The 19,101-nt window shown below is 38.7% G+C and overlaps 1 pseudogene; it reads left to right on the plus strand.

Moving 5' to 3' along the window:
• Window positions 1-3,178: 3,178 nt before the first annotated feature.
• On the plus strand, window positions 3,179-17,543 carry LOC129080197 (40S ribosomal protein S17-like; annotated as a pseudogene).
• Window positions 17,544-19,101: the final 1,558 nt, after the last annotated feature.

Genomic DNA, 19,101 nt, shown 5'->3' on the forward strand with positions numbered 1-19,101 from the left:
CATATTGTGCAGGACAGCCAGATGGACTTCTACCTGATTTCATTTCGCTGGAGTGCTTTTTTTTCATTCAGGGACCACATTGTGATTTTCCACCTTTGTCTGGTTAGGCTCCCAGAGGTTTGGGGTCTAAATAGGAAGCACCAGTCTTTGAATGGCAATTTGGTAGTTCAAACTTAAGTAAATCAAAATGTAAAGATACACAAACATTTCTAATTCTTCTTAATTTAAAGGTTCAAGAGTAAGGGGTATCCTGAAATCTATAAAATCTCCATCTATTTCAGCGAAAACACGTATCAATAAAGCACCAGAAGAAGCAAATTTCACAAATATGGGATAACATATGGTGCAGCTCCATAATAATTTCAAGCCCTTTGTTTTAATAAATCCTCACCAAATGAGGCCGATCTCCGGGGACGGGAGCGGCTATGCGGGGCCCAGAGCTGGGCAGCGGCTCCATTTCAGGACGGCGGCAACTGAAACTCGGTAGAAAAGCATTAGCCTCGGTTGATCTACAGACAACACATGTTACATATTCAAAGTGATTTCCACATCTCTGACAATTATACCCATCTACAAAAGCCATTATTAGTTAAGACCAAATAAACATTTTTACTAGAATGGTCCTGAAACACATCTGCCTTCATCTTATTGTTATCCACTTATACAAGAAATCTTTTTTTTTTTTTAAAGGTTGCAGTGATCAGAAGTTGAAATAGACACATTGCAGCATAATATGAACATGCTAGCCTGGAAGCTGGACTCTATGGTTCCTGTGTTGGTTTCAAGTGCCTGTGGGAAGAGAGGTGTTTCAGCTCCGCCAGTGCGCTTTGTCCTTAAGCCTAGGTTACCTTCACAGGTGTGAATGTAAGCCTGCAACCAAGGGCATATCAAATCCCACTTTTAAATGTTCTCTACAGCAGCCTCCCTTGGCCCTTCACGTCCTCTCTCAGAGAATCAGTGGGACGCTATCTCAGACAACTTGTGGGGACCCTGAGACACGCAGTTGCTGGATCGGGAATGGCGGTTCCACGAAATGTGTTATCAGCAGGCCACACAGGCTAGTCCTGGTCCGAGAAGCTGTCCCTGTTCCCTGAGCCACTCTGTTTTGAAAGCCTCCTGCTCTTTCTCACCTACTCTCGCGACGAAGTGTTTTTTGGTTGCTTTTGTTTTGGTTGTTTTGGCAAAGTTGCTTGTGGTCACGCCCCCTCTTGCTGTCTTCCTAGGGCTGTGGAGTCTCCTCAGGGCCTCAAGGGCTCAAACGCTGCTCTCCTCAGCCTGAGAAAAGGTTCTTCAAAGTCAACAGAAGAAAAACTGCAAATTTAATTTCTTAGAATTGTTAGCATCTTCTTAATTTTGAACTTCCATTTCGGTTACAAAAGAAAAAATAGATTGAACTCATTGACAGTAATTCAGTTGTATCCATTCTATGGCTACTGACTAAAATGTTAATTCATTCCAAGTTCCAATTTCCTATCAGGGCTATTTTTATTTTCTCAAGGACCTTCCTCCACTCCCTCTTTCTTCTCAAGTTGGCATTTAGTGGGGAGGGGACTACCCATGTGCTGTTCCCCGAGTCCCTGCTGACCTTCTGTGAGATGGTCCCCATCCTGCCTGGTCACTGGGCATCTAGTGCTGGAGTCCACGCAGGTGTGGCTGTTCCCACCTGGTCATCTGAGCCTCTGCTGGCACAAGGTGCTGACTCATGGCCCCTGACAGAGATTCCGGTGTTTCAGTCCCCAAATGTCACCTTTCTGTGCCACTCCAAGCCTCTGCCAGGCCACCAGTTTTCTGGAAATTTCTCTAACCCCTTAGGAACCTCGGCACTCTGCCTGCGTTCTTCATGCCTTGGTGGAGAGTACAGAGCTCTGGGAATCCGCCCTCGGCCCATATGTCTAGGCCCCTTCTTGACCAGAAAGCAGACTACCATAAAGGAGATCATTTCTAGAAGGATTTTAGAATATTATCCCTATTATAGTAATATCTGAAAAGATCACTCACATATACACTTCACTTATCTGAGTTTCAGTCGTCTTCTCCATATAGATGAAGGTTTGTATACCCATATTCTTGAGATTCCTTCCATTTATAATACTCTCTATTCATAAATCCTGCGCCCAGGTGGCATCTGGAAGGAAGTTCAACAAATGGATATGTCAAGAAAAAGCCTAAAGGAAACGGGCAATAGGAGAAAACAGAGAATAACAATTGGTTTTAGGGACAACAAAAACTAACAAAGAATACCTGCAGAAAAGTTGGCAGGAAAGGCAACAGGTACAATATGAACAGATACTACCTGGAAACCTACTACAACTAACTGTTGGATCACAAGGACTTGTTAGGTGGTAGCAAGAGTTTATACACCAGACCAGGATTTAGATACATAATTTTAGTTGCTGGGGAATTGGGGAGAAATGGAGCATAAAAATGCAGGGTTACCCACTTACAAAGACTAAAGTAAGTGGCAGGCCCCAAAGCCAGGACGTAGGCACAGCAAATAAGCAGAAGTAAATTCTCAGATTTGGGACACCTCATTAGAGCCACACTAACCGCAGGCATAAAGAGATTCGGAATCCCTAAATGTTAGGTTAAAGCTCCTTACATGCCTCCTTCTTAGTAATTAGTTCAAGAGGCTCTGACAGCCTAACCGTCAGGTGGCAAGGCCAAGGAAGCCAGCGGCGAGAAGGAGCCTGCAGAGTCCAGAAAAGAGGCAAATCAGACTTCTTTTGCAATATGCCTGGGGGGCTCCATTAACAATTCCAACACAAGAGATTTTTAAAGACCTATGTCTTTTTAAAACTCAGAAATATTTGTCCAGGCACCTAGAAGATACTTTATTGTTCCACACCACAGCTGTAGTCCACATACATGTGGAGTAAGTAGTGTAAATTTCTCTTTTGAAAATCTTATGATAGTCCCCATTGTATTTTTACTTTGTAACCTTTTAAAACTGCAATGTGACATACATGTGGGAACATGCACAAGTCATAAATGAATTATATTACAACATAAACACACACCTATGGAAGTCTTGCCCAGGTCAAGTACAGAACACAACTAGTAACTCAGATGCTCTCCTCATGTATTATCCTAATCATTTAAAAGGCAGTTTTGAAAATGTGTTTGGGGAAAGAGATGTGTTCCCTTTAAGAATCAGAAGCAGCACCAGGGACCTACTAAGATGGGTTGAATTCGCACCAAGACTGTGAACAAGGCAGCCCTGTGGGCATCAATGAGAAGTAACAACTTGCACAGCAATGAGCGCATGTGCGAGAAGATGGCCATTATCCCCAGTGAGAAGCTCCGCAACAATACAGGCAGGGGGGTGGGGGGGGAAGGAGGGAGAGAGGAGAGAGAATTACATTCCTGGGTCAGGAGATTACTGAAGTTAATCCTGGCATGAAAGAAATGCTGAAGCCCTTGGACTTGGGCAGTCTGTCCAACCTGCAGGTCACTCTGCCTACAATTGGGATGAATTTCAAAGTCACCATGTGGAGCTGTCTGAATCTTTCTGCTGTGTTATATATAATATTATTAATAAGTCATGGAAAAACAAAAAATAAAAAATAAAAGAATCAGAAGCAAATTTGAAAATGCTTGAAGAATACAGACATCAGTGAAAAAAACAAATTAAAGGACAATTCCAAATTAACTGTTATATCAAAGCCAACTATCTAAGGGTAGGCAGCTGGCGGGCAGAATGGACTGAGGTGGAAGAAAGATAATCTCTTCATGCAAAAGTGCCTTTCAGTCACACTTGCTCTTTGGTGTATAATGTGCAGAGGAGAGGCACAATATAGTGTTATTTAAAAATGGGCTTAGGTTAATTAAAATTGTACATTGTACCCTTTAGGACAAGCACAAGAATTTTTTAAAGACAGTACAATTGGCACATGAAAAGATAAAGTGAACTCATATAAAATGTTAAAACCAAATAAGTCAGGGGGAAAATAGAAACAAAAAATACAATGAATACAACACAGTTAAAAACATGGTGAATACTAATCCAACTCTATTAATAAGCTTTCTACATATAAATAGTCTATAAATACCAATTAAAAGACAGAGATTATCTGGCTGAATTTTAAAATAGAGCAACTCTATATTGTCTATAAGAAGCCCATTAAATACAGTAATTCAAGTACACTGGCACTGAGTTGTTTTATATTCTTACGGATTTTCTGTCTATTGGCCCTACCAATTATTAATACAGGGATGTTGAAGTATCCAACAATAATTGTAGATCTGTCTGCTCTTCCTCTGACCTGTCATTTTAGTTCCATGAATTTTGAATATCTGTTGTTTGGTACTCATACATTTTGGATTGTTATATCCTCTTGTAATATCCTCTATATTACTCTTATCATTAGTTGATATACTTCATCCTAGTAATTTTCTTTACTTTGACATCTACTTGGTAGTATATTAGTATAATTATTCCAGCTTTCTTTTGATTAGTTTGCATTATGCATTTTTCCTTTTTTTAAAGTTCAACCTACCTACATAAGTATATTTGAGGTCAATTTCTTTTGATAGGAGGAGTTAGTGTAAATCTGCATTTCAGGAGCGAGTTAGTTTTCTTTGAAAACAGTTTATTAAAGATGGCATATAACTGGGTCCTTTTTTTAAAAACAGGATATAACTGACATATAACGTTATATTAGTTTCAGGTGTACAACATGATTTCATATTTGTATATACTGTGAAATGATCACCTCAATAAATCTCATTAACATTCATCGCCACATATAGTTATAATTTTTGCTTGTGATGAGAACTTTTCAGATGTACTTTTAGCAACTTTCAAATACACAATGCAATATTTTAAGTATAGTCACATTACATCTCCAGGACCTGATTATTTTATAACTGGAAGTTTGTATCTTTTGAGCACCCTCATGTATTTTTAACCAATTCTTCCAGTCTCCGAACTCTTCAGTATCCTATTGAGCCCATCCAGTGAGTTTTTATTTAATGTATTACATTTTTCAGCTCTGAAATTTCTAGCTTAGAGGTGAACCATCTAGCTCTGGTCATTGCTGTCAGCTGACAGAGGCATGGCCGACATCCTGAGTGAAGCCTATGAGAGACCATGAGCTTTAACCACTCATCTAAGCCATTCCTGACTCCGAATCTGTGAGACATGTTCCTTGTCTTAAGTAGTTGTGGTATAACTTGTCATACATCAAGAGATAACAAATACACCCTTTGTGCTGTCTATGCTAGATTTTACAGACAGATAGAATAGGAAGATATCAGAAATTTACTTCATTTTATCACTTTTATCAAACAAATCAGTCTTCAGGAAGATTATGCCCAAATTATGTAAAAATGATATCAATTAACACTAGCCTAAGGATTACATTTTTTTTGTCTTCTTCTGATGGAGGAAGTCTATGTACCCAACATACCTGTCAGAGACAGGGTATGAGTGAAGAGCTTAAATTCATTTATGCAATGAACTATAGATAACATTAGGCCATTTTGGAAATATTCCAAAAATATTAATATATTTCCTTGACCAGAGCCACTAGACACCACCTATAACTAAGGGGTAGACCCATGACTTTTTAATATCTCTGGTTTAAACAATCTATAGCTGCAATGTCTCCTCCCTACTTCAACCAAGAAACTGGTATCTAAATCCTTCTATGGGAAAGCAATACATTTTTAAGCAATATGGGAATATCTCTTATCAGAGATACTTTTCATCTGCTTCAAGTCCCTATCCACTTGGAAAATTACCAAGTTATTTGAAAAATGAAACAAATGCCAAATATTCGAAGCTCTTCTTAAATTGTGTGTTTAACCCCCAATCATTAAGGGACACCTGAGACTGTAAACATGTGTCTTTATTTGACTGAATAGTTAAAACAACCAACCCATATCACAAGTAATTACTGCTGCTCTTTCTACCACAGCCCGCCTGTCCATACAGAGGAAATGAATAACAAAATGGCCAAATGTGCAGGCCAACAAAAAAAAAAAACTGTTTTGGGAAACCTCTGAGGAATCTGGAAATCAGGATTCCTAGTTTGAAGTGTTTGAAAGCACCTGTTCCAAGCATAGACCATCCAGATGTAAGATGATCTTATAGTTTAGTCTGGGACCAAAGAGATAATATCTGATTATTCTGTGTCTATGAAGTCTTGGTTATGCTTCTGTCATTCAAACCATACAAAGGAAATATAATTTGTGTGTATCCATGCGCTGCTGAGACAGATGGAGGCACAGCAGGTAGGTAAATACTGACATTCTCTTCCATGAATACCTTCAAAACAAAGGTCAAAGATAAGGTAATAACTGAAGTGAATGCAGATTAGGCAGAACATCTGTTCAAATGCAATAATAAAATAAATATTCATTGCTTTTTCAAAAGAAATTTTTTCTTCCAACTTATCGATAAGCATCTACTTAATTCTCCATTCCTTGCAGCCTACCACATTAGCTTTATGATTGAAATTGATAGCTTGATAAAGTACAATTAGCCACAAGGAATAATTTGTGGTTTCTCCTTTTCTTTATTTAAAAACTTCTAATCTTTCAAACACAAGGAAGTTACCAAGGTCTTTAGAGATGACCTAACCAGGTTTAGAAGGAAGGCACTTTAAGAAAAGCAATTGGAATTGTCAAGGTATTCTTGCAAACTTACAAGCAAATTAGAACTTCTATGGGTTGAGGCATGAGTTTTAATAAACTCTACCTCTGGTTATCAGAAGAGGAGACTATTTTGTAAGGAATAAAGGAATCAACATGATTTTATCTTCGTTTATACCCTGCTTCTTCTCTTATGCAACAGGTGATGCTTCTCACTGCCTTTCTGAAACCACTTCACCTCCTCAGCATTTACAACAGAGAACGACCTTGGTTCTCTGGTAAGTTCCCTCTATTCTGTCACATTCAGCCTCCTCCATTTTATCATTCTCTTTCCACTAGCAGTTCACAGATTATGATATAACTGATTTAAGTGAGGTACAGGCCCTGGCTTATTTCTTTAAATATCTTGCAATTTTTTATTGTATTCCAGACACTGTGTATAAAAGAACAGTGAAGACTAAAATATAGCACTGTTTTTTGTTTTCAGGAAATGAAAGTCTTTTCCTGTGTCTGAAGGTTATGGTGAAAGGTTAAGCATTCGCATTTCTCCAAGAGTTTAGTTTAGTTTGGGCTGAGCTGCAGTTTTAATTAGGCTGAGTTCACTCCACTAGCCCAGTCTCCAACTTCCTGCAGCAGCTACTGGAAATCAATCCCTTTGACCTTGACAGTATTTGAAATGGGAGTGATTGAAATGGGCAACATTTTCAGGTAATTTTGATTCATTATTTAGTTCAAATGCAGAAGTGTCATAATCTAAACACTGTGAAAATTCAAAAGTCTGTGCAAAAAAAGAAAAATCACCTGCTTTCTAGCCTCCCCTCCACACATTCTTGACACAAATTTTGGTGGGAAGAGGATATAGCAAAGGAATGTTATTTTCAGACTGAGTCTGGTTATATACAGATTTTGTCTTATTCTACCACTCAGTCATTAAAAGGTTCAGCTTCATCCCTGCGAATACTCATGGAATGTCATACCAATCGCTCCACTTGGGCACACGGAAACCAGCCACTCCCCCTCCAGTATGAAATTCTCTGTTCTCCCGTAAGGAACTTCTCTCTCTCAAGAATTCAATTCATCAAGACTTCATTGTTTACTTCATAGCCTGATAGAAAAGCATGATTTTTATATTATCTGTTTGTTCTTCTTGTTATCATAAGAACAAAGGTCTCTTGCAACTAGAAGTAGAAACCTACTCTTACCAGAGATGCTGATTCATCAACCCATGAACCTTACTTTGAGATATCTGCTAGGGGTTGCCTGCACCAAAGAACACATTCAAAGAAATCTGATTAAAGTCATAACTAAGAAATTGTTTCATATTATGTATAGGCTGAGGTATGCATACAAGCCAAGTAAAAAACATGTTCTTATCTCATCAAAATGTTAGAACTATCAGCCACTAAGGATCCTTTGTAAGACATTCCTTCTTGATTTAGATGGACTTTAAGTTTTACTAATGCTCGCTCAGAGCTTATCCCTTTTCTTTATTGCAAATACTGAAATGAGGCTTGTCCCTTGTAAAATGCATATTAAAGGCATCTTCTATTATCCCTCTAAGAGTTAAATGGATATTTAAAAAAATTAATGAATACATTTTGTCTATATTATATTTAACAAGAAATAGGCACTGTCTGTAATAGCATCTGGCACTTAGTGGATGCTCAGTAAATATTTTTAATGAACAAATGGTTCTACTAGTCTGGTTTCTTTGATTTGTCTTTATTCTAATTCTTTCCTTACCTCCTAATTTTATTTCTACAAATTCTAGCCAGAATAACATTTCTATTTCTTTTAGTTTTCTATTTTTAAAAAATCCAAAAAAGTTTTACCCAATGAATCAAGTTGAATTCCCAATGTGACCATTAAGGTCTTCTACAACAGAACCTCGAGCTATATTTCAAACTTCTTTACATATATTTCAGGTTCCAGCAAAGCTGGAACAATATTCTCTAGGTTTCCTTCACTTTTCATCTCTATATGATTATGTGTGCACCCAATGGAAGCTCTTTTGTCTTTGGTCTCATTGCTCCCTTTACCTATCAAAATCCTATGCACCCTTTAGTAGTCATCTCAAATGTCACCATCACCTGTACATACAGCCTGATCCTTGAAACCTGTCATGACCCCTCTCTCCTTATTCTTCCCACAGCACATGGCTCGTACTTCTATAAAATGTTTGCTTAATTCCACATCATAGTAATAAAATTTTGTTTATTTCTGAAATCAGAGTGTGAGATCCTTACAGACAGGGACTGGGCTAATTCATGCCTACACCCCACAATGCCACACCCCACCAGCAACAACTACAGCACCTTATGTTCAGTGTATTTTACACAAATGTTGCTTTAAAATATGAGAAATTTATACCTAGAGTGGTATGAGTCTCCATGAGCTTCCATATTCTCACCTTACTCATTTTATAGACAAAACACATGAGGTTCCATGAATTAAATTGAATTTCATGAAATTTTAAAAAAACCAAATATGTAATATTGCAGTGATATTTACTTAAGTCAGTCCACGTTAGAAAACACTAAGTATGGATTAAGCAAGGGAAAATATGCCCCACAAATTTTGATTGTTTCCATGTGGTATTTAGATTCACCAGAGTAGAATGTTCCACTTAAATTTTACTCTGAATTTAATACTCCTAACAGAGTCAATCAAGACAAACGTTTATTCTTTTTAGTGGGTCTTTTCGGGTAAAAATGCAGTTTATAGAGCATTGATGTGACTGAGACATTTCAGGACATGCGTGATTACCCAATTACATATCTTGCAGTAAAAGACACTTTTATATATTCTCACTCTAGGCTTTTTAAACACTTTCTAAAACATGAATTCATTTATTAAATTTAATGCCAAATTTTAATTCTGAACATATTGCATAATATTTTGACTTGCATAATGCTGCCTCCTTACAGGCAGTCAGAAGGTGTTAATGCCGTAAAACTTGGCATTTACATAACTTTGTGTCCTTCTTCAAGGGATACCAGTGTCCCTGTGCTGGCTACTCAAGAGAAATCCAGTGTATAATGAGGACTGGAGGACTGGTGAGTGACCAGCCACACAACCAAAGGGCACACAGTCCTCGCCTGTGACATACGAGTCCACACAGACTCACTTCAGAAGTAGAGAGCCTTATGAACAAACACATAAATGATTCACCTTCAACTCTATTCTGGATTCAGTTTCAGCTGCTCTGAAGTTGTTCTTTTATTTTGTAGAGCAGCTGGAATTCATGAGAGACAACTGAGGTCAGCATTGAAAAAAATCAATACCCTGCTGGGTCCCCATTCCCTTGTCATGTCCAGCTTTCTGCTGTGTCACTACACTGACTTCCTAACAAGTAGAGTTGCCCATGACTCATGTGTTTACATGTATGTCTGAGGTCCAAGGTTGCCTGGTGGAACCAGAAAAGTTTGGACTACTTGTTTTACATATGAAGTCAGTATGAATCCGTAGCCTCAAACTTACAAGCAGTATTCACATGGAATCACAATCAGCCTCCTGGAGTCTGGACAGAAACTTCTTTCAAGCCAGGGCTCTCAATAAAAAGGAAATTTTAGGGAAAAAGTATATATTATAGTTAGTCTGACAATTATGGATGAGCATATGCATAATTAGTGTTCAGACAGAATTCTGAGCAATAGCATAAATTTTTAAACTCAGTGAATAGACTAAATAGTAGAGAGGAGATGACACAGGATAGAATCAGTGAACTGAGGACAGATCAGGGAAGATACCAAATCAGAACCACATCAGAGAAAATAGACTGTGGGTGGGGGTAAGGGTGCAGGGACATTAAAACCTCAGAAACCAAATATCCAATATTCATGTGATTGAATCCCAGAAAGAGAAGAACCCGAGAATAGGGTGGAAAGAGTATTCAAAGAAATAGTAGCTGTACTACCACCTCCTTATGTCTCCAGGATATAACTGGTTTAAAAAAAAAATCTAGTCTTCTTAATTTTTATAAATGTCCAAGAAGGAGAAAGAGAACTGGACTGTTTTTTTCTCCCAGTTCTGCACTAACTCACAGCATGGTATGAGGTAAGTCGTTTTATCACTATGGCTTATGAGACTTCCATTTATTCATGTGTAAAATGACAAGGGGTTTAAGGGAGACAATTCCCTAGGGTCTCTGTCAGCCTTCTGAATCACTGATATTTGTTTTCTCATTTTGTCAACAGGTTTTGGAGCCCTGAACAATAGTCCCTGAATCCTTTCTGTTCAGTTCTTGGCTCCCATTCGGCTGTGGACTCAGGGCTGGTAAAATGTAGGTCTCTAAGATCTGATCTGATGCTGAGCATCACCCTCCCCTGTCCCTTCCTTGCCTCCTCCTAATTCCCAAGTAAACACATTTCCATTTTCAATTTTACTGCTCAGGGCATGTCTTCCTCTACAACGTCCTGTGTCACCTAGACCATTTCAAACCCACACCTACAAACATCATGACATTTATAATCAGCACTTAAGCACCCCTGCAAATTCCTGGATGTGGGGTGAGGAGGCAAGGAAATTGCTAGATGCCTACTGGAGAGTTATAAGCATATAATATCAGACTTTCACGTATATGAGATTTTCTAGAAGACTGAAGAAAATCCCTTAACCTCTCTGTGCTTCATTTTAATCATTTAAATGCTGAAGAACAGGGCAAACTTCAGGAAGCAAGCTGAGGTCCTGAGATAAATGAAAATGAACTTGGCACTGAAGACTTTTATTATCCCCCTTGCGAAACCCTTTACTTCCGTCTGTGAGCGAGCTTCTGCCTGCACTGGATTTCAGCGTGTCTACAAGCTGGCGCTGCCCTACGTTAAGTATTTCCTGTCATCTGTGCTTGTTAGAGATCAGTTTGCAGACAATTTGTACAAAGCATGCATACTACATACTGAATACAATATTTATTATAAAACAGCTCCAGTGATTAAAAAGCATTTCCCAACAGTATTCTCTATTGTGTGACTTTCCTTCCCATCAATATACCCAACGTAGGCTGGATATCCCTAACCACTGAGCCACACCTAGTCTAAGCCTAAGGCCAAGGGTGGGAGTTGGCTCACTTTCACAAGAGCATCATGAAGTTCTGTGAACAGACCAGAAGGAAAAACAGAAGAGACCAAAAAATTAAAAATAAAAAGATATTTTATCACTTATTTTTTCCCCATCAAAGAACACCTATTTCAATTGAAAGTCAACTCCTTTCTCATGGCCATGAGTTAGAGTTAGGGGAAGAGATATACTTAGTTACAAGGAACATTAACCAGCACCTCATCTTTCTTTTCCTAATATACATGCTGCCAGGATAATAAGATTTTGAACAAATGACTCCCTTTATTTCATGAGTGCCATGAATTCTGCCAGGGTTTACTTTGACAGCTATTTTATCGGCACTGTTAACTCTAAAATCTGCCAGACCACATTTCGTCTCCCCTCCGCCAATGACATTCTTGCTGAGAGTCAAAGTAGGTGTTCGCAGAGAGGGGGAGGTACTGGAACCAAACCAGCCAGGAAAGCTAGAGAGCCCTCAGGTGAAGGACAAGTCCTCTTCTGGGCTCAGGACTGCCCCATGTCTCTCTCTCGATCCTCCCATAGGAAAGACATTTCAGGCCAGTTTGTCAACAAGCGAATGCCTCTTGCTTTGTTCTGTTCAACAAGGACACAAAATGACAAGAATGTGCTAACCCCTTTCTCTACCTTGACTTTAAGTGGTTATTTCCTTCTTTGAGTTTAACAGTATTGTTCGTGGTGTGGAGCAGTCAGTTCTTTTCCTATATCATCTCAGAGTGGAGGCCAGCATGTGATGGCAACCATATTCTATTGGAGAAAGGCTGTGATCTCCAAAAGGGGACAATACCTCAAGATAGGTTGGGAGGAAGGCATGGGCCAGGGAACAAGGGAGAAACAGGACGGACACCACAGGAGTGAATGACTTGCATTCCTAAAACATTACTAGCAAAGGACTCTAGAAAGAAAGGGAGGAGGAAGGTTGGAATTTATAATATATATAAAATTATATTATTATATGCATATATATAATATGTATATTTCTGAAGTGTTTTACAGGCTGCTTCTGCCCTTCCCCAATCTATAAACAAGGTAATATATTATGGGACTATTTCTACATTAAGTCACACATATCTACCTCCTTTGTTTGACATTTTACTGATAGTCAATTGTAAGAATCTCCAATAACTTATTTGACCACCCAGTCTGGAGCATTTAGGCTATTTCCAGTTTTTACTGCTGTAAACAATCCTACATATAATTACTTGATTTCTTAAGACAAATGTGTAACTGAGAGAAGTAAAAGTAATAGATGAAAGAATATGCACAAATTGCCCTCCTAAAATATCAAATAGTTACAACCAGCACCAAATAATGTATGAATGGAGTGCTGACTTCCTAACATTCATGTCAACACTGAGCGTTACTCATTTTTAATCTTTAGTGTTAAAACATAACGTTTCATCATTTATAGTTCTTTGATAATAAATGAGAGTAAATATTTTATCCCATGTTTGTTGGTCAATAGTGCTTTTGTGTGTGGGTATGTGTGAAATACTTATTCTTACATTCTTCCCAATTTTTCCATCATGGTATTGATCTTTTTGTTAGTGATTTACCAACATTTTTATCTACTGAGGGTAGTAACCTTAGTTATATATTACTCAATTATTCTTCCCAGTTTTTCAATTATTTTTTTAACCTTACTATGATGATTTTGCCATGAAGTCTCTAAATACATTATATAGTGATATCTTATGATCTGTTTATTAATGGTTTCTGATTCAGGGTCTTCCCCAGCTGAAGTTATAGAGAGCCCTTGACTTTCCTATGGTTAACGTTCACGCAAGATGGGATTCCCAACATTGCGCTGCTGGCCCCAAACCACCTTGCCAATGATGGGCTGAGACATCAATGTTTATAACATGAGGTTATAAACATTCCACTTTAGTTATTATATGTTTGTACTCCTTACTAGCCAAAGTCAGCTTCAACAGCCCAGGTATCTTTAACATTGCAGCAGTGTTTATGCAATTAATTACTATTTTACACTGCTTTGGTTTACAAAGATTGGTTCTATAAGGCAACATGTGTTCACTCTGTTTAAATGGAGCTCACCCCCAACCCTGATTATGAGGTTACGCAATGCCACTCACTGTTGCAGACAACCCTGAAATATCAGTGGTTTACCCCTGTGAAAGTTTATTTCTCCTTCACGTCACAGAACAGTGCAGTTCTCCTGGAGTGTCCTGATGCAGCTGGCTGCTCCCTGTGCTGCCCTGCCTTGTCAGAGTCCTTTGTTTGTGGGCAGGTGTCCCGGAGAAGACCTCACCAACATTCTTCGGCCAAGCCTTCAGATAGTCTAGATTCTTTCTCCCAAATCCCGCCCTGGCACAAAGGAACCTGAGAAATTTAGCCTTCCTGCATTTCCAAGGGAAGGAAATAGGACTGGGGAGCATCTCGCCAGTCTTCATCCTACCCTCTGACTATACATGTCTATTGTTTTACTTTCATGCATTTGGTTTTATAAATATTTCACATACATATATTATTTATGAAAGAATGGAACCATATTTAATGAAGATATTTCCTTGCTCTTCTCTATTACATTTATGGTTCTGTTCTGAATATTACATATTGAATCTATCTGGAAATTGTGTTTGTATATGGACATATGGAAAATGTAAAACACATACTTAAATCTATTTAGATCTGTTTGAAAAAATTACACTTATTAAATAATCCTTAATTTTATTCACTGATTTGAAATGTTTCATTTATTGTTTATTAAATTTTTATAGCTTTAGCAAATTCAATTAAATGCTAACCATATGTCAGATTCTTTCATTAACACTTTAAAAAGTTAAGCTACTTTATTCTCAACTCTGTGAAGTATTACTATTATTATTCCTACTATAAAGACCATAAAACTACAAACTCTCAGGGTTAATGAATTACCAGAATCATGGGATTAGTGAATGGTAGAGCTGGATTTGAACCTAGGCACCTGGCACCAGGTCAAGTTCTTAACCTTGACATTATGCTTCCTCTCCAAACATGTGGGTCTCTAACTGGACTCCTGTGGAAGGCACCTCAGAAGTTGGATGGACACCCCCACCAAGCACACACACAAAAAATCTAATTCAGAAATTGAGACTGATGATCACACACGCACACACACACACACACACACACACACACACACACACACACACACACTTCTAGAGAGGATAAGACCATATGTATTTGCATAATAAAGCTTTCTGGAGCCAGTACAATAGGCTCCAAAGCAGGTCCACGAATGGCTGGTGAGAACAGGGGAAGAATGTTGGTTTTAGATTAGTATGAGTTTGCTAAGTCTACTGAAACAAAGCATGACAAACTCAGCGGCTGAGCCTACAGAGCTGCATTGTCTCACCTAGGTCTAAAGGCCAGAAATATGAGGTCAAGATACTGGCCAAGTTGAGTCCTTTGGAGGACCTCGAGGAAAGAATCTGTTTCAGGCCTCTCCCCTTGGCTTGCAGACACCATCTTCAGGTTGATGTGGCATTCTCTCTGAATGGCTGTCTATGTCCAAATACCCGCTTCCTATAAGCAGACCAGTCATGATGGGTAAAGGCCCAGTCTAATAGCCTTATTGTGATTTGATTGCCTTTGTAAGAGTGGCGAGGCTGCACTCTATCAGCAGTCTACCATCAAACGTAAAGTCACATTCTGTATTACAACTATTTTCACTAGGTTATTAAATCATGCCTGAGCCAGCACTACCACATTGTTTTAATTATTAAAACTTTTTAAAAACTTAGCAGCCTAACAGAGCAAATCCCACTTAATTATCCTTCTGTCAATTTTCAAAAACTACCTTATATGTCTAATGCATTTATTTTCCCAGATGAACTAATATAGCTGTTTTGTCAAAATTGTTGACCAAAAAGTAAGTGATTCATTAGATTGGTATAGCATTAAATTTACATATAAACATAGAAAGAATTGTCATTTTTAAGAGCACTGATGTTCCTGTCTAGAAACATTGTCCTTTTCTTTGCTCATCTCTTCCCTAAGCACTGGCAATAGCCAGCCTCCAAGATGGCCTCCAGCGACATGCACCTCCTAGTATTAATTAATGCTCTGGTGTAGTCTTCTCCCCCATCCTAGCCAAGCTGGTCTGAATTAGCCCAAAATATAGCAGAAGTAACAGTATGTAACTTCTAAGACTTTGTCCTTGCTCTCTCTTGGGTCACTCATTCTGAGGGAAGCTCATCACCATGTTGTGAGGACACACCAACAGCCCCATGGAGAGTTCCAATTAATGAAGAGCATGGCCTCCTGTTAACAGCCAGCACTGACTGGCCAGCCTTATAAAAGAGCCGTCTACAAGCCAGATCCTGGGGCCCCAGTCAAGCCTTCAGGTAACTGTAACCCTAGCCCGCATCTCAACTGCAAACTCTTAAGAACGTTCAAGCCAGAAATACCCAGCTGAGCTGCTCCCAAACTTCTGACCCTCATAAACTGTTAAAAAATTAGTAATTGTGACACATTTAAGTTAGCAAGATTTGTGATCATTTTTTTTAAATACAGAAGCAGGTAACTAATACAGTACTTTGTTATAGTTTCTTTTAAAATGTTATCTACATATCTTAGTAAATTCATTCTTTGATATATAACTCTGTCTGCAATACCCTGAAAAGATAAAGTGTAACTATGTCATGTCATTTACAAAAATAACTCTACTATACCTTTCAGATACTATACTTATACAGAGTGAGGCAAAAGTAGGTTTACAGATGTGAGTATACAAAGCACAGAGTTTATTCTTGTATTGTTATTTATTAATTATTGTATTATTTTATAGATGAATAACTGTAAACCTACTTTTGCCCCACCCTGTATTTGTTGTAATGCTCAATTTAAAGGACAAGTTACATGACTTGGGTCACCTGGCTGTCATCGGGGTAAATAGCAAGGACAGAGAATACTCTGTATTTAGACTCTTACGAGTGTCCACCAGTTTGATGGGAGTAGATAATAGGATGAATCAGTTTAACTCAAAAGGAATGAACAAAGCATAGTCTTATGACATTTTTCTCAATCCCAAGCTCACTTTCTTCCTGCTGCTGTGCAACCATTCATTCCATGGAGAGCAGCAGGGGTGTTTGCCAAGAGAGTTGACAAGTTCAAACCTACAAATAAACACACCCGCAGGCATCTTATCTCATGTTTTTTTATAACCTCCTCATGATAGGTTCTTAATATCCAATAATACATGACACCCATTCATTAGCATCAAATGCACTGCTACTACACCCAAGCACTCCTGGCATCTTGGTGAGAGGATATAATTTAGAACCAATTATATGAGCTTTTCCCAATATCTGACACACATTCTAAAGTCCCTGCTCAGATAACCCTAGTCACAAAAGAAAATCCTAGAGGCATTCAATATCTGTCAGGATCCTTAAGGAAACAGAAACTACATGAGAAAACTGGACAGAAAAATAATTAATATGAAGAATTTTATCTAGTGGAAGGCAGTTAACTATTTATAGGGATACAGACAACTCTAAAAAATGCAGGAAGAACAAATGTAGGGAACAGCCACTCCCTCTAGGGCCGAGACAGAGTATTGGAGAAAGAACACACTTGGGAAGATCCTTCCTCCCTCAGGGCTGAGATTCAGATCTCCTTGGAGAGGCCATGATGTGGCTTGGGACAGAAAAGACGTGTGCTGAAGGGCCAGTTAATGTTGGCAAGTAGGAAACGCCTGTTAGAATTCCAGCAAGACTCCCCAGGAAACCACCGTGCTGGTGGTAGTGAGAGTCCCCAGGAAGCTGCCTGCCACAACAGCAGAAATGGACCAACCACAGGAGTGGGAAGACAAATACACGGGACTCAAGATGAAGCTGGTCCTCTTGAAGTATCACTTCAGCGCCCTCTACTGACAAGGGCTAGCAATGTTGTAGCTGGAAGAGGGAAAAAGGTGTTAGTCCCAGCTTCAGTGTTAACTAAGAAGGACAAAGAAAGATGGATTGGAATTGACAGGCAATAAGTTGATGATTGGCATACACTCAAGCAATAAAATACAGAATGTGAAAGAGCAATAAAGACACTTTTTGAAAAATAACAACTCATAGTTTAGCCGGCCCCAGATTCTACCTTACAACTGGGAATTCAAGTAGCTCATCCTAATTCCCTTTTATAATCTTCCTTCATGAGCCTTTCAAACAAATATTTTTTATTTTACAAACAAGGAATCTAGTGTGTCAAAGTCTGTGCAAAATATTCCCTTTCTCAGCCTTCAAAGTCACATTCACTGAGAGAGAAGCAATGAAGTTCAGGGTTCCTGAGAGACTAAAATTCTCTGAAAAGAAAGTCTCTCATGAAATACCAAATTATTTTTATCACAATTTCTGTTTTCTTTTCATCTCATTTCTTTTCATCTGCTATATTAAATACATCAACATGGATGCAATAAAAGGGGGAATAATAATGAATTTTTGACCCATGGGAAACAACCAAGAGCCCATTCACCCTCCTTCCACAGTAGCGGACTCGGAGGGGGAAGAACACTGCAGTTGCTACTCTTGCTTGGAGCAAGCACTCAGGATGTACATTTTACCTGGAGGGTATAGATCTGTGATCAGAGCTGTTCTGCAGAACAAACTCCTGCACCGCTCTTACTTCTCTTTGAATCTTCAGCAAAATAAGCGAGTTTATCAGCTCAGCTCCATTAGGATGTGTATTAGCATATTAGCACTACTTGTCTCCCTTTTCCTTATTAAAATTGCCATCTATCATGTCACAAGGCAGAACTTTGGAGCCAAGCACACTGGGCCAACCGACGACGACAGCACAAACACAGCTGCTTGCTCAACAGCCTGAGCTGTGGTCTTTGCCACCTGCCCTACAGCTCTGCATTTTACCAGCTGTAGAAAATCCATGCAGGTTCTCCTCCATCCAAGCCAAGTCTGGAGAGAGGTGTATCCTGTTACTGTTAATGAAATTGCTTAAATAAAATTTCTTTAACAAAAAAATTCCCCTCGCATGATAAAGCATTTACAGGCCAGGAAAAGACGAAAACATAACAGATAATTGCAGTAGTGATGTGACACTTGCAAAATGTATGTTACTGTGTTTGTACCCTAGAGTCACACAGTGAAAACTATGCATATCAATAAATTAGATACTAGGTTAGAAGTACCACTAAAACAAAAAAAATCAGGCTGCAGTATATTTGCAATATAAAACCAAACAATCAAAGGGGCTTAGTGATCATGCAGTGATCTCCCTTAGCAACTTCAAGAAGTGTCAACTCAGAATTAGTATGAATGAATGGAATCATATTATTGACTTTAAAAATCTCATAGGTAAAGTATAGCAGAGACTGCTTTCTTGTGACAAAGTCCCTTCTCTCACACACAGACTCTCTTGCATCAATGTGTGGCCATGTGAGGAATTCTCACCAAAGGGATGGGTTTAGAAGTGACTTATATCACTTTT

Source organism: Pteronotus mesoamericanus, unplaced genomic scaffold, assembly GCF_021234165.1.
Source record: "Pteronotus mesoamericanus isolate MK-2021 breed Mesoamerican mustached bat unplaced genomic scaffold, CSHL_Meso_final contig_84, whole genome shotgun sequence".
NCBI lineage: Eukaryota > Metazoa > Chordata > Mammalia > Chiroptera > Mormoopidae > Pteronotus > Pteronotus mesoamericanus.